General features: G+C 38.7%; 1 non-coding gene across 1 annotated transcript; it reads right to left on the bottom strand.

Annotated features, from left to right (window-relative positions):
• Window positions 1–19,369: 19,369 nt before the first annotated feature.
• Window positions 19,370–19,475, bottom strand: LOC122022054. Its single transcript, XR_006122803.1, has one exon. It is a non-coding gene; the product is annotated as a small nucleolar RNA R71 (small nucleolar RNA).
• Window positions 19,476–26,428: the final 6,953 nt, after the last annotated feature.

Genomic DNA, 26,428 nt, shown 5'->3' with positions numbered 1-26,428 from the left:
TTGGTTGGCCACGTCACACTCCAGGCGCCCGGAAGGGATCCAGGCGCCCGTAACCGCATATAAAAGGAGGGTTGAGGTGCATCTTCAAGAGACAACGATTATCTAAGCAATCTCCTTGCGACAAGCTGCTAACGACTCAATCCAGAAGTGCTGCAACGACACCCCGACAACCCGGAGCTTCAGATTTAATCTTTTTGTTGTCGGTATAATCTTTTTACAGCTTTGAATTGTAATTAGTTTGTAATACTCTTAACGAACTTATAGTTGTTGCCCACCGAAAGCGATCAAGGATCGCGGGCCTTCGAGTAGGAGTCGTCACAGGCTCCGAACGAAGTAAATCCATTGTGTTCATCTGCCTGTATTTCTTTCATTTCCGCTGCGTTTTTTACTCGAGTGTTTTACGATTTCGATAATCGAACGAAATAGCCACGAGCGCTATTCACCCCCCCCTCTAGCGCTTCTCGATCCAACAATTGGTATCAGAGCGGGGTAGTCTTGAATCAGTGCAACCACTATTCGAGACAAGTTTTTCGTGGTTTTGTTCGAAATCGATTAGAATTTAGCCTCATAGCTATATTCTAATCTCTTTTTACGAATCGATTTTTTGCTCAAAGCTGGTCAATACCACTTGAGCCTGTTATTTTTTCTTTCCTCCCGCACTACTAATCCAAGACTTAGTCTTGGAATAGATCTTGTTGTTTCTGTTTTTTTAGATCTAAATGGCCCAACAAGAAGGATTTAGCACCGTTCGTCCCCCATTATTTTCCGGAGAAGACTTCGAATATTGGAAGGGATGAATGGAAATTTATCTAAAGATCCAGTTCGACACCTGGATGATCGTGAAAACAGGATTGCAACTACCAACTGGTACAGAGGTAAGCTTACATCCTATGAAAACTGGGAGCCAGCATTTATCAAAAAGGTGGAAGCCGACGCCAAAGCCACCTGCACAATCCAGTGCGGCCTTACCAAAGAAGAGCTCAACAGAGTCGGTCCATTCTCCTCCGCAAAGGAACTATGGGAGAAACTGATCGAACTACACGAGGGCACCTCAGAAACCAAGGTGAGTAAACGTGATTTGTTACTAAATAAACTATATAATTTGAAAATGCAGGAAGGCGAGACGGCAAGTTCTTTGCACGCCCGAATTCAAGATATCCTAAATTCTCTACATGGAATCGGACAAAAGGTAGAAAACAGAGATATAATAAGGTATGCCCTTAACTCATTCCCTAAGAGTACACTATGGGCATCAATGGTAGATGCCTATAAAGTCTCTAAGGATTTGTCCTCCTTGAAATTAGACGAATTATTTAGCGAATTCAAACTCCATGAACAAACTAATGCACAGCCATCTGAGAAAGGGATTGCTTTGGTTGCAGGAACGAACCGAACACGGGAATCAAGAGGACGGCGAAAAATTGAATCAGAATCAGAAGATGAACCTGACTCAGAAGATTCAGAAGATGAACTGACCAGCGAACTTGTGAATCTTGTAAAGAAGCACTACAAGAAGAAGAAGGGCTTTAACAAGAAAGATCTAAAGAAGGCAGTCCAATCCAGGGAGGCCCAACAAAACTCCAAGGTGAAGTTCGAAGTCACATATTACGGGTGTAACCAGAAAGGGCATATCAAGGCCAACTGTCCCAACCAAAAGGAGGCCAAAAAGCAAAGAAGAAAGAAGGCCCTAAAGGCAACCTGGGACGAATCTTCTTCGGAGGACGAAGACGACGAACTCGACCAAACGAGTTTACTCGCATTGATGGCCCGGGACCAGATCAGCGAGTCAGAAGCCAACTCCGAGCAAAGCCACGGATCCGCATCCGTTTCCGAAGGGTCAGACTCCGCTGTAAGTATTCCTAGGCTTAATAATTTAGTCAATTATTTACTTCGCAAATTAGCCAAGTCAAATTTGAAAATTAAGTCACTTTTAAAAGAAGTAACCATTCTTAAAGGAGTAACTAACTCAAAATCCTTAACTGAAGACTCAACTCAAGTACAACAACTTGAGAAAGAAAATTCAAATCTGAAAAATCAGTTAAATGATTTAAAAATTACTTTAGAAAAGTTCTCTCTGAGCTCCAAGAATTTGGATCTAATTCTTGGGACACAAAGAGCCGTCTACAATAAGACTGGGCTAGGATATAAAAGTAAAAAGAAATATAAATCGTATTTATCCTTAATAAACAAACAAAGTAGTAAATCAGTCCAAGCATGGGTCCCCAAATCCAAATTGATAAATCAAAGTGGACTTGGCCAATACTGGGTTCCGAAAGATCAAATATACTTCCTCGACAGACATTATCGAGGCCGTGATCCAGGGAAAGCTAAAATGAAAACGATCAAAATTCAAAATTCGAAATTAAATTAAAAATCTAAGATCAAAATTCAAAATTCAAAATTAAATTAAAAATCTAAAATCAAATTCAAAATTCAAAATTAAATTTAAAATCTAAAATCAAATTCTAAATTCAAAATTCAAAATTAAAAATCAAAATTATAAATGAAAAATAGAAGGAGGGTCCAAACTAGCTGGCACCTCCAACTGAACTACCCGACAGGGTAACTGAACCTAATTTACCCGGAATGGGTAAAACAAGAGTGGATTACCCGGCAGGGTATTTAAGGTTAGATTAAAACGGGATAAGTTTAACTTGAATCACAGTACTGGTGAAGTTTTTGGATGATAGTACGTTAGGGAAACTTGGGCATCGCATGTCTAGGAAGATATGGCTTCGACCTGGTGCATTTGGCCAAGTGGAACTGACCGAAGCTACCCTTAAATGGATCCTAACTAGTTAGACCAAGTTTTAGTATTAAGTTCAATGGGTAGGACTATTTGGAAAACCTCAAAGGCATGGTTACTTTAATGAGCTCCTTGTGACTCACCATAGCCCAGAAGTTTATCCAAAGAATGCTTACTTGTTGAATCCAAAGCTAAACCTGAATCTAACACAAGACTAAACAAAACCCTTAAATTGAACCTCAATTCATCTCACAAAAATTATAGGATTCCCTGATTGAGAAATTAGATCGGGTGAGATGACTAAAAAATTTCAAAATTTTAAAAACTTAAATTTCAAAATTATTTTAAAAACTAAAATTTCAAAATTATTTTAAAAACTTAAATTTCAAAATTATTTTAAAAACTTAAATTTCAAAATTATTTTAAAAACTTAAATTTCAAAATTATTTAAAAAACTTAAATTTCAAAATTATTTTAAAAACTTAAATTTCAAAATTATTTTAAAAAACTTAAATTTCAAAATTATTTAAAAACTTAAATTTCAAAATTATTTTAAAAACTTAAATTTCAAAATTATTTTAAAAACTTAAATTTCAAAATTATTTTAACAACTTAAATTTCAAAACTATTTTAAAAACTTAAATTTCAAAATTATTTCAAACAACTTAAATTTCAAAATTATTTTAACTTAAATTTCAAAATTATTTTAAAAACTTAAAATTCAAAATTATTTTAAAAACTTAAATTTCAAAATTATTTTAAACTTAAATTATTTCAAAATTGTTTTAAATTATTTCAAAATTATTTCAAAATTTAAAATTTGAAATTAAATTAAAACATTAATAAAAATAATAATACCAAGGTCAAAAACCGGGGGCAGGCGCCCCCGGTATTCAGGCCCCGGGCGCCAGCAGTGATCCCGGGCGCCCCGCCTCACACGACCCCGGGCGCCCGGAACACACCCGGGCGCCTAGACTCCCTTATATATAGGGGGCAGGAGGCGCCCCCTACACTTGCACCTAAGTCTTCCTTAAGCTTCTTCTTAGCTTCTCTGCGAAGACTGTCAAAATTAAAATTTTTCTTCCGTGGTTGATACGAAGTCGTGACTCAACCGAGGTCGTCAGTTCTAAAATTTCTAACAATGGCTCCTCGGTAAAATTTCTATCCCCTCCTAAAATTCATTTTTAATTTTTTTTCTTCCTCCTTAGTATAATATTAGTTCCAAATTTAGGAAGCGTACTAAATCTGGTGCTGGGCCCTCTACCCCTAGCATTGACCCTAGGTTTCCCACCTACGAACTTAGGATTAAGTTTATGTCAACAAATTACATGGCCATTAGAACCAAATGTATAGACAGATCGTTCTTTTTACGCTCTTGTATTCCAGTCTCCGAGACTATAAACCACTATAGGTTGCGAAACCTTGTTGAGTGCACCAGCGCAGTAAACATAAGTTTATGTGCCGAATTTTACAACAACCTAGTGAAAGTAGACGACTACTCCTACACCACTAGGGCAGCTGGCACGGATAACACATTATCTCCCACCACCATTCGTGAGTTTCTAGGATTACGAGAGTCACCGTGCACCTTTCTATGCTATCCTCCTAGGGAGCTACCTTTTGGAGATTCCTACTCACATATTACCCTCGATACGATCTATTCGTTCTTCTTTGAGGACCAGCGTGATCCCACTGAGACCCAGTTTAGGTCACTTAACCTTAGAATTCAGGACTACGCCCTTTATAGGGTTCTAGTACTTTGTATTCTACCGCTAACCACTCATGACATTGCGGTGATGCGTCCATTCCACTCGTTCCTGCTCTATGCCCTGTGTCAGAGGTTAGATATAGACATCAGTCTTCACATCTTTTCCACTATTATTTATGCAGCTGGATACGTGACCAGCAGATGAGTACATATGCCTTATTGTCATATTCTGACAGCGTACATGTCCTCATTACACATTGATGTCACCAGAGGTGACATCCGCTACATGACCGAGTTTGACATCATAGGAGCTAGGAACTTTTCCCTAGCAAATATCCATATAGACGATGAGGGTACCATGTCCTGGCGTAGGGGGGCACAGCACCAGCAGGCAGAGGAGGCAGAGCATGATGAGTTCATGTTGGCACTATTTCCTGAGGAGGCTGCTCCCGCCCCACCACCACCTCGAGCACCACATCCAGCTCCCCGCACTCTCGCTGATCGAGTTTCCGGACTAGAGAGGGCTATGTCGAGTCTCCAGCACGAGAACTCTGAGTTTCATCAGTCCATGCGACGAGAGGTCTCCGATCTTCGACGAGAGGTTTGACAGGAGGTCTCCGACTTACGACGAGACGTACGACAGGAGCTCTCCGACTTGCGCCGAGATCTACGAGAGGACGATCGGGCTCGTCACACTGAGATCCTGACACTACTCCGGTCGCTGGGTTCCGGACCTACTCCCTCATCATCTCAGTAGCTCTTACTGTTGCTCTATCATGACTCTAGTACAGCTTGTAGCAGTTCTATTATGACTCTTTTATCTATGTAGACTTGTTAGTCTAATGGACAGTTTTACTTCAGGCTTGATTGACTATACCTTAATCTAATTAATCTTTTGGTCACATTTTTTTAAACTTCTAGGCAAAACATTTTTTCAAAACTCCAATTTTACTAGACTTTCAAAAGTTGGGTTTAGTCTAGGATTTCCCCCTAGATATCATGTTCCCCTAGAATTAAGCCAGAGCATCTCACAAAACACCTAGGTTTACCTTGATTATGGTTGAAAAACATAGAATGGCGTGAGATGCATAGGGTATATGATATCTGTGCATCAATATGAGTCTGGGCGTTAAATATGCAATAAACATTAATCAAGTTAAAGTTCTCCAACTCTAGTCAAGTCTATCTAGACCTAAATAACTTAACTTGACTAACCTGGTAAAAGCTATTGTCCTATAGACAATCAGCAAGTAGCTAAAGGTTAGACAGTTGGCAAAGGATACTCAATTTCTTTTTTTAAAAAAGAATGTTTTGTTCTCTATGGCTCTGATACCTAATATATAAACATGACTTGTGCTTGGACTTAAGGACCAACTGAACTTAAAAGAATAATCTTGTTCTAAAAACTTAAATTCCAATTAACCTTGAACTTCCAAACTCTGTTGAATATTGCTAACTTTAATCATGTACAAATCTTTACACATTGCCCCATTTTTTTAATTATGGCAAAGGGGGAGAGTAGCAAAATGTAAACATACATAAAAATTTCAAATTAAGGGGGAGCAAAAATTAAGGGGGGAGCCAAAGTTAAGGGGGAGTATATAGGGCAAAATTTACTTTAGTTACCTTGTTCATAGGGCAAAATTTACTTTAGTTACCTTGTTCATCTATACTTAGCAAATTTTGCCTGTGTTTAAAATGACTATCTATTCACTTGTTTACTTAACTTCGAATTCGTGTTGCCATAATCAAAAAGGGGGAGATTGTTGGTGCGGGAAGCATCCGACGATCGAACTCGTGTTTTGATAACGGCAAAGAATTTAAAGTTAAGATGTTTTTAGTCTAACAAATCTACTTGAGGATTTCAGGAAAGTCCTAGCTGCAGTTAGGCATAGGGAAAACCCTAGGGGGTGGTAACCCTAGGTCATAGGGGGTGGTAACCCTATGTGGAAAGTCGTTGGCTTCAGCAAAAGTCCTAGGGGTGGTAACCCTAGGTGAAAAGTCCCGGTGTCGAACCGGTGAAAGACTTGACTAGCCGGAAGCGGATGTCCAGCAGAAAGTCCGAAGCATCGAGTGCCGAAAGAAGTCGAGTCGATCCGGAGGATCGACCGGCAATGTAAATCTCCGAGTGGAGTAGGTGAGGACGCTGTCACGAGGAGTGGCCTGGCGACCTAGGGCTTTCGGTGGGAAATCCAAAGTCAGACTCGGACAGTCCGAAGACTGTCAATTATTATTTACTATGTTTTATCAGATTCTAACACTATCTTGCAGGGTATTTTGCTCGGACTAACCTTTGTTTGCAGGTGAGGAGCCTGCTGGAAAAAGGCTGTCCGGGCGCCCGGGATGGATCCGGGCGCCCGGAGGTGCTATTTTATTGGATATCCCAAAGAACTGAGGGATATTACTTCTACATTCCCAGTCAACACAAGGTAGTTGTGACAAAGATTGGGGTATTTCTAGAAAGGGATTTTGTTTCTAGAAAAACTAGTGGGAGTACGTTCGATCTTGAAGAAGTTTAAGATATTGACCATAGCACTGAAGCCTCGATGGAAGTTGAACTGGAACCACAAAGTATTGTGGATGATGTTGTCCCACAAGGAGTTGAGGAATAGCAACCAGTTCAAGTAGACCTACCTCTTTGCAGGTCTGATAGGGTACGTCGTCAGCCTGAGAGATATTCATTTCTCTTGTCTGACCATGATGACGTTGTGATCATTGAGGATGAGCCTACCTCTTATCAGGAAGCTGTGATGATACCAGATTCTGAGTCATGGCTAGAAGCCATGAGATTCGAAATGGAATCCATGTACACCAACAAAGTATGGACTTTGGTTGATCCACCTGAAAGGATGAAACCCATTGGGTGTAAGTGGGTCTTTAAGATAAAGACTGACATGGATGGACTTATATATAAGGGTCGTCTGGTAGCTAAAGGTTTCAAGCAAATTCTTGGTATTGACTATGATGAAACCTTTTCTCCAGTAGCGATGTTTAAGTCCATTCGGATTATGCTTGCCATTGCAGCGTACCACGATTATGAGATCTTACAGATGGATGTCAAAATCATGTTTTTGAATGGAAACCTGCTCGAGAATGTGTACATGACACAACCTGAGGGTTTTGTAGATCCACAGCCTACTCACAAAGCATGCAAGCTGCATAGGTCCATTTATGGACTAAAGCAAGCTTCTCAGAGCTGGAATCTTCGATTCGATGATGCAATCAAACAGTTTGGTTTCATCAAGAATGAAGATGAACCTTGTGTCTACGAGAAGGTTGTTGAGAACACAGTTGTTTTCCTTGAATTGTATGTGGATGACATACTACTCATTGGGAATGACATTCCTTTGCTGTAGTCTGTCAAGACTTGGCTGGGGAATTGTTTCTCAGTGAAGGACTTAGGTGAAGTAGCCTGTATTATAGGCATAAAGATCTATAGAGATAAATCTTAGAGATTGCTTGGCCTAAGTCAGAGTACATATGTTGACAAGGTATTACTACAGTTTGCCATACAGAATTCCAAGAAAGGATTTCTGCCGATGTCACATGGTGTGAGTCTTTCGAAGACTCAAAGTCCCTCTTCTAGAGAGGAGAGATACCGCATGGATAAGATTCTTATGCTTCAGCCATTGGATCTATCATGTACGCTATGCTATGTACTCGTCCTGATGCCTCGTATGCTTTGAGCGTGACGAGCAGATACCAGTCAGATCCTGGTGAAAGTCATTGGATAGCGGTCAAGAATATTCTTAAGTATTTGAGAAGGACTAAAGAAAATTTCTTGATATATGGAGGCGATGACGAGCTAGCTATAAAGGGTTACAATGATGCTAGCTTCCAAACTGACCAGGATGATTATCGATGGCAGTCTGAGTTCGTGTCTTGCATAAATGGTGGTGTTGTGAGTGTTGGGTTTTTCGGGCCGCGAAAACCGCTTTTCGCGTCGCGGAAACCCCGAATCACCCAAAGCCGTAGATCCGTGCAAGGAAAAACCGAATGAAATACAAGTACGAGTTTCAAAAACTTTAGATCTACACTTAGATCTATGTGTTGAGAGTTTTTACCTTTGAAGCGTGCCCTCACAAAATTCCCGCTTGTCCAAGGTACGTGTCGGATCTCCAAAGTATCAAGGTAGATACTTCTCTAGTGATATCCACACGAACAAGGAGTGCTCTCTAGCACTCAAGGATGGAGAAGAGAGCCCCAAGTGTGCTAGCACTTTCTAGAGCTCTCGGGTAGGATTTAAAAGGAAGAAAAGAAAGGATGCAAAAGGAATACCATACACTCAAGAAGTAGTATCCCTCCTTTGTGACCTTCACTCTTCCTTTGCTCTTGGAACTCACTCAACCACATTCACCTTCCCTTGGAACCCACGGCAACAGCAAGAGAAGAGGAGGAAGAAGCTAGGAAGAAGATGCATTCACCACACTTAATTGCAAAATAAAAACTCCCATCACAAAATGTGGTCGGCCACACATGTAACTCCCATTCCATTTAATGTGGCCGGCCACATTAAATGAGAATGGTATTTGTAACCTCCTTGACAACTTGGAGATGATGTGGCTGCCATGTAGGATGAGTTATCCTCCATGATGTGGCAATGCATCAAGTCAAACTTGATGTTTCAACTTCCATTTAGTCAAGTCAAAATTGATCAATTCTCTTCCTTGTTGAGTCAAATCCAACATTTGATTCAAGTCAATTTTAATTTAATGAATCTCAATTCATAAATACAAATTGACTCAATGAATCAAATTTAAATTAGATTCATTCAACAATTGAATCTAATTGAGTCTAACTCAATAAGTGTAATTTAAATCAATCCGAATCCAATTGGTTCATCATATGAACCTAATCCAATTGGTTCATCCTATGAACCTAATCTCCATCCACTTGTTCTTTGTGTGTGACCCAATAGGTTCTTGTAACGTTAGCAATGTTTCTAAACTCCTTTAGAAACATAAGCAATGAGCAGCATCTAGCAATACATCATTGCTACCCAAGTTACAAGAAATGTTGAGATCCAACATCACTTTGTGACTACTAATTGTGACTCCTCACAATATATGACAAGTGTCCTTCTATCCTAGACATCTAGATTGATCAATGTGAGGCATAGACCGTGTCATCCTCTAATCAATCTAAATCTTGAACTCCAAGTAGACTCACTCTATCAAGAATATTGATGTCACCCCCGTAATATGGGAGGGATAGATACCATCTACATCACTCACATCCCTCTGCAAAATTTGTTACATACCCGGTAATCGCCTTTATAGTCCACCCAGTTACGGGTGACGTTTGACGAAACCAAAGTACATAACTCCTTATGTGGGGATCCATGGTGACTTCAGGTCTAAGGACTAGTAGTCATACTAATAGCCACATGAGAAAGTATATGACACTCATATAACGATCCATGATACTTTCTCATGGCGGGTCATTCAGTATACATTCTCTAATGTATACCCATGTGTCAACTTGATATCTCTATATCCATGACTTGTGAGATCAAGTCATCGAGTTGACCTACATGCTAGTCTTATTGCATTAATATTGTCCCTGAATGTTAATACTCGACTAGGAATGATTAAGAGTAATGTTCCCTATATCATCTCACTATCGGCTCAACTAACCGATTGATATAGGTGAGAACCATCTACTCAAGGACATTATTATACTTAGTTTATTTGGCACCAATACAAGTAAGTATAATAACCAAAATCCAAATGCCTTTATTAATATACAAGAATATGATACAATGAGTCCATACAATCATCAAATGATTGGCTCTAGGGCTCTAACTAACAATCTCCCACTAGCACTAGTGCCAATCAGTATAAGCTCTAAGGCCTAATGACCTAGTGTGACCATCATGCTTTCTCTGTGCCAAAGCCTTGGTCAAGGGATCTGCGATGTTAGCCTCTGTAGGTACTCTGCAAATCTTCACATCTCCTCTATCGATAATCTCTCGAATGAGATGGAAGCGCCGTAGTATGTGCTTGGTCCGCTGGTGTGAGCGAGGTTCCTTCGCCTGTGCTATAGCTCCATTGTTGTCACAATAGAGCTCAACTGGGTCAGCGATGCTAGGAACCACCCCAAGTTCAGTGATGAACTTGCGGATCCAAACTGCCTCCTTTGCTGCCTCTGATGCAGCAATATACTCGGCTTCTGTTGTAGAATCAGCTACTGTATCCTGCTTCGAACTCTTCCAGCTGACAACACCACCATTAATGCAAAATATGAACCCCGACTGCGATCTATAGTCATCCTGGTCGGTCTGGAAGCTAGCATCTCTGTAACCCTTTATAGCTAGCTCATCATTGCCTCCATATATCAAGAAATACTCTTTAGTCTTTCTTAAGTACTTAAGAATATTCTTGACCGCTATCCAGTGACTTTCAACTGGATCTGACTGGTATCAGCTCGTCATGCTCAAAGCATACGAGACATCACGTCGAGTACATAGCATGGCGTACATGATCGATCCTATGGCTGAGGCATAAGGGATCTGATCCATGCGGTCTCTCTCCTCTCTAGAAGAGGGACCTTGAGTCTTCGAAAGACTCACGCCATGTGACATCGGCAGAAATCCCATCTTAGAGTTCTGCATGGCAAACCGAAGGAGCACCTTGTCAATGTATGTACTCTGACTTAGGCCAAGCAATCTCTTAGATCTATCTCTATAGATCTGAATCCCTAGAATGCGGGATGCCTCACCTAAGTCCATCATTGAGAAGCAACTCCCTAGCCAGGTCTTGACAGACTGAAGCATAGGGATGTCCTTCCCCATGAGTAGTATGTCATCCACATACAATATGAGGAAGACAACTATATCCCCTACAACCTTCTTGTAGACACAAGGCTCATATTCATTCTTGATGAAACCAAACTGTTTGATTGCATCATCGAATCGAAGATTCCAGCACCGAGAAGCTTGCTTTAGTCCATAAATGGACCTATGCAGCTTGCATACTCTTCTAGTATGCTGTGGATCTACAAAACCCTCAGGTTGTGTCATGTACACATCCTCGAGTAGGTTTCCATTCAAAAACGTGGTTTTGACATCCATCTGCCATATCTCATAGTCATGGTAGGCTGCAATAGCAAGCATGATCCGAATGGACTTAAACATCGCTACTAGAGAAATGGTTTCATCATAGTCAATACCATGAATCTGCTTAAAACCTTTAGCTACCAAGCGACCCTTATAAATAAGTCCATCCATGTCAGTCTTTCTCTTAAAGACCCACTTACACCCAATGGGTTTTACCCCTTCAGGTGGATCAACCAAAGTCCATACTTGGTTGGTGTACATGGACTCCATTTCGGATCTCATGGCCTCTAGCCATTTATCGGAATCTGGTCTCATCACAGCTTCCTGATAGGTGGTAGGCTCATCCTCTATGAGCATAACGTCATCATGGTCAGACAGAGAAATGAATATCTCTCAGGCTGACGACGTACCCTATCAGACCTGCGAAGAGGTATGTCTACTTGAACCGGTTGTTGTTCCTCAACTCCTTGTGGAACATCATCCACAACACTTTGTGGTTCCAGTTCAACTTCCATCAAGGCTTCAGTGCTATTGTTTGCATCTTGAACTTCTTCAAGATCCAACGTACTCCCACTATTTTTTCTAGAAATAAAATCTCTTTCTAGAAATACCCTATTCTTTGCCACAACTACCTTGTGCTGACTGGGAATGTAGAACTAATATCCCTTAGTTTCCTTGGGATATCCAATGAAATAGCACTTATCAGATTTGGGTCCTAATTTGTCTGAGACTTGACGTCGTGCGTAAGCCTCACAGCACCAAATCCTCATGAAAGACACTTGGGCATCTCTCCCAGTCCATATCCTATATGGTGTCTTTATCACGACCTTGGATGGAACTCGGTTGAGAATGAAAGCTGCCGTGTCTAGAGCATATCCCCATAGATATGTCGGAAGATCTGTGTGACTCATCATAGATCGTACCATATCTAATAGGGTACGATTCCTCCTTTCGGATACACCATTCAACTGTGGTGTTCCAGGAGGAGTGAGTTGGGATAGAATCCCACACTCAGCTAAATAGTCACGAAACTCATGGCTTAAGTATTCACCACCTCGATCTGATCGAAGTACCTTAATACTCTTGCAAAGCTGGTTCTGTACTTCATTCTTGAATTCTTTGAACTTTTCAAAGGATTCAGATTTATGTGTCATCAAATACACATAATCATATCTACTGAAGTCATCAGTAAATGTGATGAAGTACCTATAACCGCCTCTAGCAGCGACATTGAAAGGGCCACATACATCACTATGTATGAGTCCTAACAAATCAGTCGCTCTCTCGCTGTGCCCACTAAAGGGAGTCTTGGTTATCTTGCCTCGTAGGCATGACTCGCATATCTCATATGATTCAAAATCAAAAGAGTCTAGCAAACCATCCTTATGGAGTTGGGATAAGCTCTTGTCATTTATATGACCTATGCGACAGTGCCAGAGATAGGTGTGGTTCATATCGTTCGATTTGAACCTCTTGGTACTAACGTTATAGATAGAGCTCTCAAGGTCTAGAATATAGAGTCCGTTCATCAGAGGTGCACTACAAGAGAACATATCGTTTAAATAGACAGAACAACATTTGTTCTTTATTATAAACGAGAATCCTTTCTTCTCCAAACAAGAAACTGATATAGGTATGAACCTTGCACGTGGCTCTGATACCACTGTTGGGTTTTTCGGGCCGCGAAAACCGCTTTTCGCGTCACGGAAACTGCGAATCACCCAAAGCCGTAGATCCGTGCAAGGAAAAATCGAATGAAATACAAGTACGAGTTTCAAAAACTTTAGATCTACACTTAGATCTATGTGTTGAGAGTTTCTACCTTTGAAGCGTGCCCTCACAAAATTCCCGCTCGTCCAAGGTACGTGTCGGATCTCCAAAGTATCAAGGTAGATACTTCTCTAGTGATATCCACACGAACAAGGAGTGCTCTCTAGCACTCAAGGATGGAGAAGAGAGCCCCAAGTGTGCTATCACTTTCTAGAGCTCTCGGGTAGGATTTAAAAGGAAGAAAAGAAAGGATGCAAAAGGAATACCATACACTCAAGAAGTAGTATCCCTCCTTTGTGACCTTCACTCTTCCTTTGCTCTTGGAACTCACTCAACCACATTCACCTTCCCTTGGAACCCACGGCAACAGCAAGAGAAGAGGAGGAAGAAGCTAGGAAGAAGATGCATTCACCACACTTAATTGCAAAATAAAAACTCCCATCACAAAATGTGGTCGGCCACACATGTAACTCCCATTCCATTTAATGTGGCCGGCCACATTAAATGAGAATGGTATTTGTAACCTCCTTGACAACTTGGAGATGATGTGGCTGCCATGTAGGATGAGTCATCCTCCATGATGTGGCAATGCATCAAGTCAAACTTGATGATTCAACTTCCATTTGGTCAAGTCAAAATTGATTAATTCTCATCCTTGTTGAGTCAAATCCAACATTTGATTCAAGACAATTTTAATTTAATGAATCTCAATTCATAAATACAAATTGACTCAATGAATCAAATTTAAATTAGACTAATTCAACAATTAAATCTAATTGAGTCTAACTTAATAAGTCTAATTTAAATCAATCTGAATCCAATTGGTACCCAAGTTACAAGAAATGTTGCTGATTCTACAATGAGCGGCATCTAGCAATACATCATTGCTACCCAAGTTACAAGAAATGTTGAGATCCAACATCACCTTGTGACTACTAATTGTGACTCCTCACAATATATGACAAGTGTCCTTCTATCCTAGACATCTAGATTGATCAATGTGAGGCATAGACCGTGTCATCCTCTAATTAATCTAAATCTTGAACTCCAAGTAGACTCACTCTATCAAGAATATTGATGTCGCTCCCGTCATATGGGAAGGATAGATCTCATCTACATCACTCACATCCCTCTGCATAATTTGTTACATACCCGGTAATCGCCTTTATAGTCCACCCAGTTACAGGTGACGTTTGACGAAAAGAAAGTACATAACTCCTTATGTAGGGATCCATGGTGACTTCAGGTCTAAGGACTAGTAGTCATACTAATAGCCACATGAGAAAGTATATGACACTCATATAACGATCCATGATACTTTCTCATGGCGGGTCATTCAGTATAAATTCTCTAATGTTTACCCATGTGTCAACTTGATATCTCTATATCCATGACTTGTGAGATCAAGTCATCGAGTTGACCTGCATGCTAGTCTTATTGCTTTAACATTGTCTCTGAATGTTAATACTCGACTAGGAATGATTAAGAGTAATGTTCCCTATATCATCTCACTATTAGTTCAACTAACCGATTGATATAGGTGAGAACCATCTACTCAAGGACATTATTATACTTAGTTTATTTGGCACCAATACAAGTAAGTATAATAACCAAAATCCAAATGCCTTTATTAATATACAAGAATATGATACAATGAGTCCATACAATCATCAAATGATTGGCTTTAGGGCTCTAACTAACAATCTCCCACTAGCACTAGTGCCAATCAGTATAGGCTCTAAGGCCTAATGACCTAGTGTGACCATCATGCTTTCTCTGTGCCAAAGCCTTGGTCAAGGGATCTGCGATGTTAGCCTCTGTAGGTACTCTGCAAATCTTCACATCTCCTCTATCGATAATCTCTCGAATGAGATGGAAGCGCCGTAGTATGTGCTTGGTCCGCTGGTGTGAGCGAGGTTTTTTCGCCTGTGCTGCATCAGAAGCAGCAAAGGATGACACAGTCGAAGAAGGATACAGTCGCTGTAACTTGTGGAAGTGTTCGAAGAAGGACACAGTCGCTGATTCTACAAAAGAGGCCGAGTATATTGCTGCATCAGAAGCAGCAAAGGAGACAGTTTGGATCTGCAAGTTCATTACTGAGCTTGGGGTGGTTCTTAGCATAGCCGATCCGATAGAGCTCTATTGTGACAACAATGGAGCAATTGCACAGGCTAAGGAACCTCTCTCACACCAGCGGACCAAACACATACTACGGCACTTCCATCTCATTCGAGAGATCATTGATAGAGGAGATGTGAAGATTTGCAGAGTACACATTGTTGGGTTCTTCGAGTCGCGAAAATCGCTTTTCGCGTCGCGAAAACCCCGAAACCCCCTGCCACGGGTCCGTGCGAAGTAAAAACTTTTGAAAAATTTACGAGTACGAGTTTCTAAACCTCGATCTACAGTAGATCTACAAAGAACAAGAGCTTATACCTTCGATGCGTGCCCTTTTCGTATCCCGCTCGTCCAAGGAGATGTCAAATCTCAAGTTGTCAAGGTAGACAATTCTCTATGCGTATCCACACAAACAACTCGATGGAGGGAGAACCTTTAAGTGTGCTAGCACTCCAAGAAGGTCTCGACAATGGAGAGGAGAGGGAGAGAAGAATTGCAGCAATGAGAATAACTCACAAAATGAAACTTATTCCTCCAATTGATGTGGCCGGCCACATTAAGAGGATGTGTAACCTCCATGGAATGCAAAGAGTCACAACTCTTGGTAACTCCCATGAGGTGACATCCCACTTAAGCAACCATGATGATGTGGAGCATCATCATTGGCCCACTCAATGCCAACTCACCAATGAGGTGGCATAAAGTCAAGTCAAACTTGACTCTTCATCTTCCTCTCAAGTCAAGTCAAACTTGACTTAATCTCTCTCATTGTTGATCTAATCCAACCATTTAATTCAAGCCAATTTTATATAATGAATCTAATTCATTTAATTAAATTGATTCAATGAGTCATAATCTAAATTAGACTCATTGAACCCATGAACCAACTTGAGTCCAACTCAATTAGCCCAATTAGGATTACTCTTAATCCAATTTAATTCATCAAATGAATCTAATCCTCTTGGTTCATCATATGAACCTAATCTCCATCTAATTGTCCTTAGTGTGTGACCTTATAGGTTCTTGTAACGTTGGCAATGCCCCTAAACCCATTTAAAGCATAAGTAATGAGCGGTATCTAGCAACACATCATCACTACCCAAGTTACAAGAATGTCTAGATCCAACATCACCTTGTGACTACTAATTGTGACTCCTCACAATATATGACAAGTGTCCTTCTATCCAGACATCTAGATTGATCAAGCATAGACCGTGTCATCCTATGATCAACCACCTGAACCCGTAGATTCACAATCAAATGAGCTCAGATCTCATATTGACTCATTTGCGGCCATGCTGGTCTCACTCTATCAAGAATATCGATCGCCCCGTCATAGAGGATAGATCCCATCTACATCACCATCCCCGTTACATATCAGCAACGCTTTATAGTCCACCACGGGCGACGCTGACCAAACCAGTGCATAACTCCGGGATCCATGGTGACTTCAGGTCTATGGACTAGTAGTCATCACATGAGAAAGAGTATGACACTCATATAACGATCCTTGATACTTTCTGTTTCTCAAATATATATCCATGTGTCAACGATATCTCATATCCATGACTTGTGAGATCGTCATCGAGTTGACCACATGCTAGTTTAACATTGTCCCTAAATGTTAATACTCGATTAGGAATGATTAAGAGTAGTGTTCCCTATATCATCTCACTATCGGTTCAACTAACCGATTGTTATAGGTGAGAACCTTCTACTCAAGGACGCTATTATACTTAGTTTATTTGGCACCAATACAAGTAAGTATAATAACCAAAAACAAATACCTTTCAATTATATAAGAATATGATAAAACAAGTTCATAATACAATCATCAAATGATTATCTCTAGGGCTCTAACTAACACCCACAGAGGCTAACATCACTGATCCCTTGACCAAGGCTTTGGCATAGAGAAAATATGATGGTCACACTAGGTCATTGGGCCTTAGAGCCTACACTGATTAGCACTAGTGCTAGTGGGAGATTGTTAGTTAGAGCCCTAGTGCCAATCATATGATGATTATTGTATGGACTCATTGTATCATATTCCTATATATATAAAGGCTTTTGTTTTGTTTATTATACTTATTTGTATTGGTGCCAAATAACTAAGTATAATAGCGTCTTTGAGTAGAAAGTTCTTATCTATGTCAATCGATTGGTTGAATCGAGAGTAAGATGATATAGGGAACGATATTCTTAATCATTCCTAGTCAAGTATTAACATTTAGGGACAATGTTAATGCGATGAGACTAGCATGTAGGTCAACTCGATGACTTGATCTCACAAGTCATGGATATAGAGATATCAAGTTGACACATGGGTATGCATTGGAGAATGTATACTGAATGACTCGCCAAGAGAAAGTATCATGGATCATTATATGAGTGTCATATACTTTCTCATGTGGCTATTAGTATGACTACGAGTCCTTGGACCTGAAGTCACCATGGTTCTCTACATAAGGAGTTGCATACTTTGGATTCGTCAAACGTCACCCGTAATTGGGTGGAGTATAAAGGCGATTACTGGGTATGTAACAAATTATGCGGAGGGATGTGAGTGATGTAGATGGGATCTATCCCTCCTATATGACGGGAGTGACATCATTATTCTTGATAGAATGAGACCACTAAGTGCATGGTCATGCCCAAATGAGTCAATATGAGATATTGAGCTCATTTGATTAGAGTGAGTCTACTTGGAGTTCAAGATTTAGATTTATTAGAGGATGACACAGTCTATGCCTCACATTGATCAATCTAGATGTCAAGGATAGAAGGACATTGTCATATATTGGGAAGAGTCACAATTAGTAGTCATAAGGTGATGTTGGATCTCAACATTCTTGTAACTTGGGTAGTAATGATGTGTTGCTAGATACCACTCATTACATCTAAATGAGTTTGGGAGCATTGTCAACGTTACAAGAACCTATAGGGTCACACACAAAGGACAATTAGATGAAGATTTGGTCCATATGATGAACCAAGAGGATTAGGTTCATGTGATGAACCGAATTGGATTGAGAGTAATACAAATTAGATTAATTGAGAAAGACTTGATTGAGTTAGACTTGAGTTAGACTCAAGTGAGGCTAGACTTGAGTTAGACTCAAGTGAGGCTTAATGATGATATTCATTGAATTTTGAATTCATTGATAAATGGAATTCAATTTGAATTTTAGATTCAAATTTTGAATTAGTTTCAAAATGTCCATTTAATGAAGAATGAATATTCATTAAATATTCATTAAGGCTCATTAATGAGGCTCATTAATGGTGTTAATGAGCATTAAGTATTTTCATTAGATGAAAATACTTAAGCCATTTTTTACTCTTATTTTCATAATCGATCATCATTATTCCTCCTTGCTTCTTCTTCTCTCCCTCTCCTCCTCCTTGGCCGAAACCCTCAAAGAGTGCTAGCACACTCTAAGGTTTCTTCTCCACCTAATTGTTCATGTGGATACACATAGAGAGGTGTTCACTTGACACCCTTGAGATCTGGCATCTTCTTGGACGAGCGGGATAAGCGAAGGGCTTCGCATCAAAGGTATAAACTCCTAAACATGTAGATCCAAAGTAGATCTAGGATTAGAAAACCCGTACATGAAAATTTTAATATTCGCACAGATCCAGTGGCATGGGATTTCGGGGTTTTCGCAACGCAAAAAGCGGTTTTTGCAGCTCGAAAGACCTAACAAATTTTCATGATACAAGGTCACAAATTTGGAGGAGAAGTATCAGAAAATCCTTATCTGCATCTTGAAACATTTTTAGAGATTTGTGATACGGTGAAATGTGAAGGAGTGCCAGCAGATGCAGTTCGATTGATGGCATTTCCTTTTAGTATCAAGGATAAAGCAAGGATGGTTATATTCTCTCTATTCTCAAAGCATCACAAGTTGTGAACAATTGGAGAAGCTATTTCTGAATCATTTTTTTCCTCCAAGCAGAATAGTGTATATGAGGAATTGCTTTACGAATTTTGCTCAGGCATATGGAGAATCATTATTTGAAGCATAGGACAAATTCAAGAGTCTCCAAAGACAGTGCCCTCATCATGGTTTGGAGAAATGGCTGATTTTACACATATTCTATAGGGAAATTTCTTTTTCAAATAAGTGCTTGTTAGATTCATCAGCTGGAGGTTCTTTTATGGACAAAAGTATAGAAGAAGCTTATATATTAATTGATCAAGTGGCATTGAACCTCCATGGATGGTCGAGCAAAAGTTGGATGGAATCTCCCTTAAATATTCAAGAAGTGAAAGTCATAAATACAAGAGAGCCTGTCAAACAAAATGCAGTTCAACCACCCAAGAATGTTGAAATTCACAAGTCATAGAATGAGGAGTTCAAACATTTGGGGGCAAAGATTGAAAGTATTGTTTCAAAATGATTTAAAGAAGATTCCCCTCCTTCGCAGACAAGATCTAGTGAAAATGATAATGATCTTAAGTTGTGAATTGGCAAGAATCATGAAGAATTTCTGAAGAAGGACATGTTTAGAATTGAGGAGAAGAACAATAGAAAACCACATGAACTCAATTCCATTATTCCAGGAGGTTCCCAAGTGCCACAAGTATCTTTTCCTCAACGATTGATCATACCAACACTAGATAAGCAAGTTGAATCTCCTCCACAAGCTAAAAGGGAATATGGGAAGTTAGAAGTACCTTCCCCAAGACCTTCGCTAAGGGTTCCTTTTCCATAAAGGTTAGTGGGGGTCAATGAGAACAATGACTTTAAAAAATTTTGTGATACTGGTAAGGTTGAGTGTAGATTTCATAGTGTGTATCTGAAGACTCTTCAGATGAGGATTGTGATGATAATGCAGTGGATAATGAGTTTTTAGATCTACCTCCAGGTTTTATTTGAAATTGTGAAATTAAATTTTCAGATGATGAATGTGATGTGGTAGATCAACTTAAAACTGCAAGTGAAGTTATTGATCCACCTATAGTTGATTATCTTATTGAGGATATTGATGTTGGTTTATTTTTTAATGTTTGTGTTGATGATGTTGAAATGGAACAATGTGTAGGGAGCTGTGTTGTGGAAGCAGCATCTCAAGAATCACCTCCTTTGTCCACACAATCCTTAGATGCTGTAAGATTTGCAAGGATTGAGCTTGTTGTGGACCAATGTGTAGGGACTCATGCAGATATGGTTGAGTCTCAAGAATCACCATCTTTGATATCACCAACACCTGAGCCAGAGCCAAAATCGTCATTTGATTCAGAGGAATTCACTTCTACATGTTTAGAAATTTCAGGTATCTCTCAGCAAAGTAAGGTTAGTATTTCTTGTGATCTTTTGAAAAATTTTATAGAGGTACCTATCATTGACTTTGTTGGATGTGATTTAGTTTTTATTTCTTATTTTGCTTTTCTTAATAAGGTTATGGCCCTATCTTATCTAATTTGTTTGTGGGATATTTGTATTTTCTTTGCATGTGTAGATTTCACTTGGGCTAATAATTGGAAGCTCAATCTGAACCGTCTTCGACCACCCGAAAGAACTTTAAAGAAGACAAAGATGGAGAGAGTGATACTTCACTTTTTAACTCCTATATTGAAAGCTCCCTCCATAATAAGAGCCCTTGGTAGGAGGGTGTTGAAATATCTTACCCCTCCAAGAGCAAGATTTAGATGCATTTAATGAGGTGGTCGAGCTAATGACCTTAAACAAGTGCTTCTTGGGAGGCAACCCAAGTTTATTTTCCTTATTTTCCTTTATGTCTTTAGTTCTCTCTTTATAATAAACATGTATCCTCTACTTAATTTTTCTTGTCTATCTTATTGTTGTAGAATTCAAAGTTGTGGAGGAATGTGAGTATTGGATTGAGGAGTATCTTTAAAATCATGAATGTCAACCATTTGGAGCTCATCACTTGGTAACTTCTCTTAAAATCTACTCCACATTGTTTTTAGTTTTCATTGGGACAATGAAAAGTTTAAATCTGGGGGGATGCATTTGATTTGCTTTGTTTGTTTTTGTTTTTGCTTATGTCTTGCATTTTGTTTTGATTTTTTGTGGCATGCATCTTGAGAACATCAAACTCCATTTTTATGTTTTCTTGTCTTAAAGTAAATTGTTAGCACGTTCTTTATCATGATTCATGATATTGTAAATGATGATAGTATTTTTAGTGTACTTCTTTTCTCTATCTTGAGTAGCATGATTTGAGCTAAGTATCAATTAGAAATAAGTTTTAGTCTTGGCCTAACCTTAAGGATCTTACTTTCACTACACTTTGACTTGATGCTTGAATAGTTGATATCATTGAAATAGTCATGATTCATCCTATTTGTTTAGTACATGGTTTCCATGGTGATTTCTCAAACTTCATTTTGGTTACTAGATGAGGCTCGAATCATGAAAAACTCATTTGGAAAAATCAAAATATCCCAACTTATGTGCCTATAAACTCTCATGTGTTTAAAAAATAGTTGTCGTGAGTGGAAACTAGAAAGTTACCCCTTTGAGACCTAGTTAGGTTACTGGGAAATGACTTCTATGGTTCTCCTGATATCGAGCACGCCTTTGAGACCTTGGGTTGATTGAGAAATATGAACCAAGTGTGTGGCAGGTAAGTGTCTATCATCGGAAACATTAAGAACTCAAATTGGATGACGACTTGACTAGGACAAAGATTGAAACTTGAAGAGTTTTGAGTTACTTATTTGTACTATGCACAAGAGACTTATGCTTAAGCTATACTAGGTTTATTTCTATGATCATGCTCATTAATGAAACTTGTGGATAGAGTTAGGAGAGTGCATTAAGGATTATGATACATTGTTGAATACATGAATCATGATTGCGGCATTTTGCTTGAGGACAAGCAAAGGTTTAAGTCTGGGGGTGTGATGTGCGTAGATTATATACACCTTTTATGCATGTTTTGACGCACATTCACATACTTTGCACTTGCTTTGTCTACGTATTTTCGTACTTCCAGCTTTTCTTTTAGCATATTTACTCTTTTTGTTTGGAGATATGCTTTTGTGCATTTTCTGTATACAGGAGTCAAATTTGGTGAAAGATTCATGTTCGAGGCCAAATCTGCAAGCGAAACTAGAGAGGAAGGTGGCATTCCTTAACCTCACACGACCCTGCCATGGGGGGTTGCCCAGGTAGTGTGGAGATCCATGGACGTGTGGCTGCAGCAGAGGAGGAAATTGCCACGGTCGTGTGAACCTCACACGGTCGTGCCAAGATTTGAAGCCAAATGGAGCCAGGACGTGTACACCACACGGTCATGTAAGATTTCCAGAGACTAGGGAAGCCCTAGCCGTGTACACCACACGGGCCGTGCAAGGTTTCTAGTGAGCAAGAGGGCTCTGGCCGTGTACACCACACTGTCGTGCTAGGTTTCCAGAGGCAGAAACAGTCCAGACCGTGTAGATCTACATGGCCATGCAAGGGGGGTCATTGAAGATGCATGTTATGGTCGTGTACCACACATGGTCATGTAAGATTGGCAGAGAAGGGAATGACTTTGGTTCTGTGAACCTCACACAATCGTGCCTCGAGGTCGTGTGGCGCCCAAACCTCACCTCTATATAAAGCCTCCTTCTTGTTTTGAGAGGGGATCTTCTCCCTTTTCGGGGCGAGAAACAAGATTTGGGGCGTTCTTTACCATTCTTGGAGGGATTTCCGGTGATCTAAGGGCGGATCTTCACCGAATCGACTCCGGGAAAGCAAGGATTGGATCCGAAGACGTTCTTCTTTGTAGATAAGTTTTCTTTCTCTCTTTTCTTGGATTTGAGGAGATTAAGAATGCTTGTAATCTTCTTTTCTTCGGGTTTCTTTCCTTATTTTATGGAGTAGATTTCTTGTTATAGGATGGAGGGAGTAATTGTAAGGATGATTTGATGTAAAACTCTTGTGGATGTGCTAATTTCCTATTTCTATGATTTTGCCCTATTTGTATTCATTCTATCTTGTATGGATTGTTGTGATTAGGGCTTAATTACCATGCTTGATTGGATGTTTGGATATCTTGTGGATCTTGTAGATATTGTATCTCATTCGATATTTCGAGGGACGTTCGTGACAGGAATATGCTCGTGTAAGGACGTTTGACACGATCTTGGGGGTGAAATAGGATAATTCAAGGAGGTAGGATAGATTGTGTGCATTAATCTTTATATCTTGATGCGGTTGATGAGTGATGAATTCATATGTTGATTATGCGAGGGACGCATGTGACAGGCAAGCCCGTGTAAGGACAACATAAGTTCATTCCTAATTGATCACATTTAGGTATAGATTTCAATCCTCGGCTGGTTGTCTATTGCAAGAGAGAATTGGCAACCTTCTATAAATGATGGACAATTGAGGAATAAGATTAGGTAGATCATTTACATGGAATAATCCATACAAAGAAACGAAAACTCCTAGTACATTCCCTTTATCGTCACCCTTATTCTTGTTTCTTATTCTTTCATTTCTTGTTTACATTTCATAGTCATACTTAGCTTTTGAAAAACAATTAAATAGTTTGGCTAATTCGCATTGAAACATCTTCAGTTCTTATTCAAGTCCCTATGGATACGATATCTTTTATTATTACTTACAACATTTTCGTACACTTGCGGAACTTCAACAATTATTCAATTAAATTTAAAAGCTATCCATTTATTTTATCCATCTTTAATAGTTGTTTGTGTTTCACATCCATCTTAATATTAGAGACATGATAATGGACAGAAGGAAAATTAGCTTAGCAATCCCCTTTATGTTATCCATTTTTATTATTCCGACAACATCTAGAGAGCTTGGTCCTACATCTTCTTCGAAAGGAATTGTTTTTTTGAATTATTATGTAAGTTATTAATATTATTTTTATACATTGTTTGAAAGCATAAATCTCAAGGCATTGGAGTGAAAGATGCAATGAAACTAAGTGACATTACATATTTAGATAATAACCTTATCTTTATTGTTCCTAAATTAAAATCTCAAAGTTTTATACAAAATATTTATTTTTGCATGTATGATTATCAAATTACAAATACTAAGAGTACTCATTTCTATTTACTAATATGTAGTTAACCAACTTGCTGAAATTGTGGAAAAAGGACAAGGCATATTTTTCTCAATGAATCAATTAATTGGAAATCTTAACATGCATTGTTGGCTTTGCTTGGATCGCCCTAGATAGTATGATTAGCCATATCTATAAGAAATAAATATATCTTAAATAAACTACTTTTAAAAATATCTAATTGAGGTATGTGCATGAATCATATTTAAGTGATCTGAGATAATATACTTCAAATTATTTTTTTAAAAATTAATAGAAATATTGAGTCTGTCAAAAATGAATATACATTCTATAAAAGCATTTAAATTAAAAATAAATTTATCATTTGAAAAATTATTGAAATTTTTATTAGTAATCTTCAGAATATACGAAACTATATTATAGTGTATATTAATATTAAATAAAATAAAGCAATAATAAAAGATGCAATGAACAAGTAAATATGAAGCTATTCAATTAACAAATTATAACAATACTTATAAGTGTCAAGATTTGTTAATTATAGTCCCCACGAGGTTCCCATTTGGCAAAAGGGGGGCAGACTAGGTACGGGGCAAAGGACCAATTCTCCGAGGGTGCATATCCTTTTGAAAAAAAAAACCCTTCCACCCCCTAACCACTTGGCGGCAGGCTATAAATTAAACCCGTGATTTACCTCCCTTTATATAACTTAGGGACCGATTGTAAGGGGCTAATAGGATGAGCGTAATCACCTTTTATAATAAAAATATTTGTTACATATAATTTAGTGTAAAACTAGCATCACTTTTTTTTTTACTAAAATTATTAATTTTAATATAAAATATGCTTTAAATTGTAATTATTCAACTTTTTGACTATAAAAATCCTAATATTTAGTTGATAATTTAAATAATTAGATATAATGAAAATAATATATTGATGATAATAAATAAAAAAAATATCAATACTATGAAATATTTAAATGAAAACATAAGTTTTTTTTACAAAATTACAATTGATCAAAGAAATGTTTTTATTATTATCCATAAAGTAAAGGAAAAGTTTAAAGAAAAAAAATATACTATAGATAAGACTTCCGCTGTTTTTAAGAAGAAAAGATAAGTAACCCCGTCAGCTTAAGCAGGAAGGGGCGGGGCGTTACAATGAGGAATCGCGAAAATGATAGTGGAAAAGAGGAAAGCTAGGTTTTATATCTAGGATAATTAATCTAACCTTACGTTTGCTTTAATTAAAGTCTATGTTTACTCCTTAATCAACTCCCACTTAAATGGTGTTCCAAACAGGCTTCCACCTAGCCTCACCGATTCATCCCCTCAAAACGAGTTATATGGACTCCGTTTAAATCCCAAAAAATTTGTAAAAAATCCTGAAAAATCTAATAATATTATTTCTCAAATAACCTTATTATTTATTTATTATTTTGCTGCATTATTATACAACAAATGTTACTAGGGTGTATATTTTGGTGAGTATATTTGGATATATAACTTGTACTGGTGCAGAAATGATGAAGTTTGTTTCTTATCCTGTTGTGACTAGGCACCACGTGAAGGAAAATGAAGAAGACAACTTTTGGGAACAAGAAATCACTTGGTGATTACTTTGAGGTGTTTTTAAAAGAGAGTACTTCTCTACCTCTTTTAGCATACCCCATTGTCAGGAGTATTTGAACCTGAAATAAGGAGTAGAAGCATAATGGTTAATAAGACGATGATTAGTCGACTCACCTAACGCTATTCCATGGGAGATCCTAACTCATGGACAGATTGAATATGGTTAGATAACCTTGATGGTACATAGAGATATATGACCCATAATGATATAGAGAAGGTGGTTTTAATTGATTAACACAAATAAAATCCAACTGTTACTAAGTGGAAATAACGGATGATGATCATCGAGGGGCATAGTGTCGATTAACAGTTATTTCAACAAGCTATATAATGATAGTTCTCCTCTACCCTTGTGTGCATGGCTCATCACT

The sequence above is a fragment of the Zingiber officinale genome, chromosome 9A, assembly GCF_018446385.1.
Source record: "Zingiber officinale cultivar Zhangliang chromosome 9A, Zo_v1.1, whole genome shotgun sequence".
Lineage (NCBI taxonomy): Eukaryota > Viridiplantae > Streptophyta > Magnoliopsida > Zingiberales > Zingiberaceae > Zingiber > Zingiber officinale.
This window is presented reverse-complemented; position numbering and strand designations above follow the sequence as displayed.